We start from the raw sequence: 7,009 nt of genomic DNA on the forward strand, positions 1-7,009 counted from the left end.
CAGTCTCGGTCCCCGTTGTACAGATGAGGGCACTGAGGCACAGAGAATAGTAATAATCGTAATTACGGTATTTGTTAAGCGCTTCCTACGCGTCACATACCGTTCTAAACTCTGGGGTAGATACAAGGTGAACAGGTTGTCCCACGTGAGGCTCACAGTCTTCATCCCCATTTTACAGATGAGGTCACTGAGGCACAGGGAATAGTAATAATCATAATGATGGTATTTGTTAAGCGCTTCCTAGGCGTCACGCACCGCTCCAAGCTCTGGGGTAGATACAAGGCGGACAGGCTGTCCCACGTGGGGCTCACAGTCTTAATCCCCATTTTACAGATGAGGGAACTGAGGCCCAGAGAAGTGACTTGCCCAAGATCACGCAGCAAACAAGTGGTGGACCCGGGATTAGACCTTCTAACTCCCAGGTCTGTGCCCTAGTCACCATGCCAAGCTCCCAGGCTAAGAGGAAGGGGGTGGAAACAGAAGCCCAGAGATTCAGTAATACTACTAATAGCTAATAATAATAATTAGGGTATCTGTTAAGCGCTTACTATGTGCCAGGCACTGTACTAAGCACTGGGGTGGATCCAAGCAAATGGGGTCGGACACAGTCCCAGTCCCACTTGGGGCTCGACGTCTTACTCCCCATTTTACAGATGAGGGAACGAAGAGCCCGTTGTGGGGTAGAGATTGTCTCTGTTGCCGACTGGCACTTTCCAAGCGCTTAGTACGGTGCTCTGCACACGGTAAGCGCTCACTAAATACGATCGAATGAATGAGTGGCATAGGGAAGTGAAGCGACTTTGACCCACGGCAGACAGACGGCAGAATCAGGATTGGAACCCACGTCCTCCGACTCCTCGGCCCGTGCTCTTTCCAGCAGGCCGTGCCGCTTCGCCGGTGACTCGGCCGAGGTCACACGGCAGGCCCGAGGCCGATTAGAAGGTGACTCTCCCTCTCGCCAAAGCTGGGCTCCGTCCACGGGGCCCGCTGACCCTTCTCCTTCCACGATCCTACGGTGCCTGGGGTCGCTGGCGTATTTTAAAAATTTCCCTTAAAGGTTATTTACACTCACTTTGTAACAAAGAGGGCAGGAGAACTCATTTTCTTCCTGGGGTGATTAACCATGAATCATTTCCCAAGAAATGAGGTTAATTAACGCGTGGAGGAAGATAGCAATAAATCACCGAAGGGGCCACTCCCTAAGTGGGGTTAAAAACGTCTTGTTTCAAACCCCCACGGACGCAATCTCCGGTTGTAAATTATGTGTGCGGGGGAAATAGTCTTCTCCCGGGCAGGGCAAACTCTGAAACGGGTGAGGGAAGGAAAAGGAAAAGCCAGCACCGGTTGAGCTGGTCAGAGCGTGGCCTAATGGAAAGACCCCGGGCCCGGGAGTCAGATAATAATAATAGTAATGCTGGTATCTGTCAAGCGCTTACTATGTGCAGAGCACTGTTCTAAGCGCTGGGGGAGATACAGGGTCATCGGGTCGTCCCACGTGAGGCTCACGGTTAATCCCCATTTTCCAGATGAGGTAACTGAGGCCCAGAGAAGTGAAGCGACTCGCCCACGGTCACACAGCTGCCAAGCGGCAGAGCCGGGAATCGAACCCGTGACCTCTGACTCCGAAGCCCGGGCTCTTTCCACTGAGCCGCGCTGCTTCCCCTACCCTCCTCCCTCCTACTTAGACTGTGAGCCCCTTGTGGGATATACCAATTAACTTGCATCTTCCCCAGCCCTTAGAGCGGTGCCTAGCCCATAGTAAGAGCTTAGTCTCCACGACGGCAACTCCTCCAAGAAGGCTGCCCTGACTAAGTCCTGCCTTTGTTTATTCTCCCTCCCTTCTGTGTCACCTGGGCTGGTGGGGCTGTACCTTTTAAGCACTTTGATACTCCCTCCCTACCCCCGGCCCCACAGCCCTCACGTCCATTTCTTTTCTTTCGGGTATTCGTTAAGCACTTACTCTGTGCCAGCCTCCGTACTAAGCGCTGGGGTAGATCCGAGCAAATCAGATTGGACGCAGTACCGTGTCCTTCATGGGGCTCACGGCCTTAATCCCCATTTTACGGATGAGGGAACTGAGGCCCAGAGAGGCGAAGCGACTTGCCCGAGGTCACACAAGCAGACAAGACTAGACTAGAACCCAGGGCCTTCTGACTCCCGGGCCACCGATCGATGCTTTAGGTTGACGGGTCGATCGGCATTTGGGGGTTTGGTGGACGACGGTTGGCGGGTATCAACGGTATTTACTGAGCGCTTACTGTATACGTATATATTACAAATAATTCAGTCATATTAACATCCGTATATTGTATTCTCCCAAGCACTTAATACAGTGCTTTGCACACAGTAAGCTCTCAATAAATACGACTGAATGAATGAACGAATGAATCTCCCCATCTAGACCGTAAGCTCAGTGTGGGCAGGGAAAAGTATTTTATTAACGACGTGCATGTATCGATAATTCTATTTATCTATCTTAATGCCATTGGTGCCCGTCTACTTGTTTTGTTTCGTTGTCTGCCTCCCCCTTCTCTACTGTGAGCCCGTTGCCGGGTAGGGACGGTCTCTATCTTTTGCCGGATTGTACTTTCCAAGCGCTTAGTAAAGTGCTCTGCACACAGCAAGCGCTCAGTAAATACAATGGAATGAATGTATGGATGAATGAATCGACGAATTCGGTTATCTCGTCCTCTCCCAAGCGCTTACTAAGGTGCTCGGCACCCGGTCGGCGCTCAATAAATACGATGGAATGAATGGATGGATGACCGAATCGACAAATTGGGTTATCTCGTCCTCTCCCAAGCGCTTACTAAGGTGCTCGGCACACAGTCGGCGCTCAGTAAACACGATGGAACGGATGAACGAATCGACGAATTCGGTTATCTCGTCCTCTCCCAAGCGCTTGCTAAGGTGCTCGGCGCCCAGAAAGTACCACCGAGTGATCTGTGAAACGGGGGTGACGGTCTCATCCTCTCGGGAGTGGCTTTTCGGGGCCCCCTCCGCGATAGGGACTTAGTGACCTCCGGTGGGTAGCCGAGGGTTAAACTCTCCCACCCCCCACCTCCCCTAGTCCAGGGGCTCTCCCAAGCCTGCCCCGTAAATTAATTTCTGCGGGTGATCCACGTCGGTTTCAATAACTCCTCATTATTCCATCCCACAGCTGAGACTTCTTAAAATGTTGATCTTGTTTTGTGAGCGGTGTTGTCTGGCAGAGGCCCCACTTGGGCTCCTTCGCCGCCTGCTCTATTTCATTCTCACTATTTTTGGAATGGAGCTGGGGGTCCAGGTGATTTAATAAATTGCTTTTTTTGTGTGTGTCCCTTTTAACTTACCCATCTGCTCAACACATGCGTAACTTGCAATCTGTCGGCGGTTTGCAGAAAGACAAACTGTCAGAGCTCCCGCATTTGATAACTTTGTTCCCAATTAGATCCGTGGTGATTTTAACAGATTTCGGGATGACAGGTTATTAAAGCATCAATTTTGACAGGCCCGAGCGCAGACGATTTCGACGTAAACGATTTTAAATCCTTTAATTAAAAGTCTGCACGATCTCCCCTTTCAAGCGGGGAGCGACGGCGGGGCGGGTTTAAAAGGACAGCCGGGAGCGGAGGAGTTTTCGGGTGTCGTCGGCGCCCGGTGGAGGCCACGGTGACCCTGGGGCGGATGTGATTCCCCGCTTCTTCCTCTCCCCTTCTTCTTCTTCTTCTTCCCTTCTTCCTCTCCCCACCCCTTCCCTTTCACTCCATCCAGTGCTACCAGCCTGTCTTTGGGGGCGGGGGCAGCTTCCCAGTGCTCAAGCCTGGAGATGCCAAAACTCAGCCGCCTGCCAAACTGTTAAAAAAAGCGCGTCGGATCCACCGGAGAGAGGGAGGGGATGAGGGAGAAGAACGGAGGAGCCGGGAGAGGAGCAGGAGAAGGGCAGAAGGTGGGAGCTGTGAAGCGCGGAAGTCCAAGAGAGAGAGATTGGATTCTGCGTTCTTGAAATTCCAGACAAAAAGACCCGGTGGATGGAGTGAAAAGTTCATGGGGGCCCAGAGCTCGGCTGGGGCAGCCCGTAAATCACATGACATCCCTCCCCAACGGTCTGCCGTGTAAACGAAGGATCGATCGGACGGAGATCGTAAGCTCTTGGAGCAGAGATGTCGTGTTCGCCGGCACAAAAGATCGTTGAACGGCAGGTATCCGCGAGCCGTCATCTTGTCCGTGGCACTGGCCTCATCTCTGGTGCCCTTTCTGACCCGTATTTACGGAGCGCTCACTGTTCGCAGAGCTCGGGAGAGGACGATACCTCAGTGTTGGTAGACACGCTTCTCGCCCACACCTCTCCTTTTCTCTAAGTTATTTTAGTGCCTGCTTCTCACTTATGTAATCGATCCGTGGTATTCCCATTCGGAGAAGCAGCACGGCGTAGTGGGTAGAGCCCGGGCCCGGGAGTCGGAAGGTCATGGGTTCTAATCCCGATTCCGCCACGTGTCCGCTGGGTGACCTTGGACAAGTCGCTTCACTACTCTGGGCCTCGGCGACCTTTCCTGTAAAATGGACATTGAGACCGTGAGCCCCGTGTGGGACAGGAACTGGGTCCAAGCTGACATATTTGTATCCACCCTGGCGCTTAGTACAGTGTTTGGAGCAGAGTAAGCGCTTAACCAATACCATTAAAAATATGAATGGCATTTAGTGAGCACTTACTGTGTGCAGAGCACCGTAGCTGGTAAAGTTCTGTAAAGTTGGTAGAAGGGATCCCTGCCCTCAAGAAAATTATTCATTCAATCGTATTAAGTGAGCGTTTACCGTGTGCAGAACACTGTACCAAGCGCTCGAGTACAGTCTAGAGGAGGAACTTCCCGTCTATCTTACGGACCGATGAGAACCCACTTCATTTTCTGACACCTCTGGAGAGCATTTTCCACTGGCTAAAAACCTGCTTTCACCTAACCCCCCCAACCATCTTTCCTCAAGTTTCCATAAATGGTAAGCTCCTTGAGGGCAGGAAAGAAATCGACCCCCCTCAGCGGTCGGTCCGGGGCCCTGCGCACGGCAGGCGATCGACTAATACTACCGATCGATCGATCGATCGCTTCTATTCCCAAAGCCGGCGTCCTCCGGAAGCCCCCCCGGGAGGCAGAGGGAAGGGAGGTGTACCAGACGTTATGGAAGTAGGTCAGGAGGAGGCAACGGAATGCATCAAGTCGCTTCTCCAAGGACACCGATCTGATCGCCGGGTTTCCCGCGGAACGTCCGTTCGCCCCCCCCGACCGTTTGCTCGTCTAATCCATCACGGTCCATCGCGGTCCTCGGACTCTGAGCAGAAACACTGGGCTGGCGGAGAAATGGCGTAGGGCGCTTGAAAATCCACAGACTCTCCGGGGAGAAAACCTTTCTTCTTTCTCACGGATCACGTCTCTAATCACCGCGGACACCCTCCGAGCCATGAAAACTACCCGATCGTGGCCAACCACCAACTCCCCCTTCGAGAAACGTCCATTTGGGGGAATTATGGGTGCCGACGGAATCGCTTCTTAACGGCGGAAGCGCGAGGTCCCTGAGCCGACCTCTGGAGTGTCTGAGTCTCTTCTCCAAGCCAATGCAATCTCCTGGCCTAATTGCATTTCATTTCGGATACCTTAAGGAGCCCCTCGCTGATAGTTTTCCCCATCCCGTCGCTTTCTGGAGACTAGACGTTAACCGTTGCAGAGGCGAAGATGCACAGGGAAGCGGTGCGTTCAGGGGTGGCGGAGCTGCTGCGGGACTTTGGGCAAGTCACTTCCCTTCTCCGTGCCTCAGTTCCCTCATCTGTCAAATGGGGATGAAGACCGCGAGCCCCACGGGGGACACCCTGATGACCCTGTAGCTACCCCAGTGCTTAGAACAGTGCTTGGCACATAGTAAGTGCTTAACAGAGACCATCGTTATTATTACGAGGACTCTTTTTCTTTAGTGCTATTTGATAAACACTTAGTATTTGCCTGGGACTGTACTAAACTCTAGGTTAGATATGAGACAAGCAGTCTTACTCCCCGTTTTACAGATGCGGTAACTGGGGCACAGAGAAGTTAGGTGAGTTGCCCGAGGTCCCCCAGCAGAAAAGTGGCAGAGCCAGGATTATTAATAATAATAATGATGATGGCATTTGTTAAGCACTTACTACGTGCAAAGCGCTGTTCTTAAGCGCTGGGGAGGGTACAAGGTGAGCAGGTTGTCCCACGTGGGGCTCACAGTCTTCATCCCCATTTGACAGGTGAGGGGACTGAGGCACAGAGAAGTTAAATGACTTGCCCAAAGTCACATAGAGCTGACAAGCAGCAGAGCCGGGATTTGAACCCATGACCTCTGACCCCCTCAGCCCGGGCTCTTTCCACTGAGCCACGCTGCTTCTCTATTAGAAACCGTTAGATTTAGATTAGGATTAGAAACCAGGACCTTCTTTCTCCCAGGCCCGGGCTCTACCCACTGGGCTCGCTCCTTCTCAGGTGGAGAGATACTGGCTGAGTGCGGTGCAGGGTTGGAGGTTGCAGAATCATAATAATGATAATAATAATAGTCGTTAAGCGCTAACTTTATGCCAAGCCCTGTTCTAAACACTGGGATAGATCCAAGCTAATCAAGTTGGACACAGCGCTTGTCCTCAGTGGGGCTCACACTCTCAATCCCCATTTTACAGATGAGATCACTAAGGCACGGAGAACAGTGCTCTGCACATAGTAAGCGCTCAATAAATACGAACGAATGAACGAAAGTGAAGCGACTTGTCCAAGGCTACACGGCAGACAGGGGAGGAGCCGGGATTAGAACACGGGACCTTCTGAAACCCAGGCTCTATCCGCTAGGCCGCAGAATTGGTGTCTCGAAAGGCCCGGGGAGAGGGGCCCACATGGTCAGGACAAATCATACGGCACGGTCTAGCAGTTAATACGCAGGCCTGGGAGACCCGGAGGTCCTAATCGCGGCTCTGCCACTTGTCTGCCGTGTGACCTTGGGCCAGTCACTTCACTTCTCTGGGCCTCAG

General features: G+C 52.5%; 1 long non-coding RNA gene across 1 annotated transcript; it reads left to right on the forward strand.

Moving 5' to 3' along the window:
- Window positions 1-4,039: 4,039 nt before the first annotated feature.
- On the forward strand, window positions 4,040-5,631 carry LOC120638982. Its single transcript, XR_005661057.1, has 2 exons — window positions 4,040-4,181; window positions 5,096-5,631. It is a non-coding gene; the product is annotated as an uncharacterized LOC120638982 (long non-coding RNA).
- The last annotated feature ends 1,378 nt before the right edge of the window (window positions 5,632-7,009 follow it).

The sequence above is a fragment of the Ornithorhynchus anatinus genome, chromosome 18 (assembly GCF_004115215.2).
Source record: "Ornithorhynchus anatinus isolate Pmale09 chromosome 18, mOrnAna1.pri.v4, whole genome shotgun sequence".
Lineage (NCBI taxonomy): Eukaryota > Metazoa > Chordata > Mammalia > Monotremata > Ornithorhynchidae > Ornithorhynchus > Ornithorhynchus anatinus.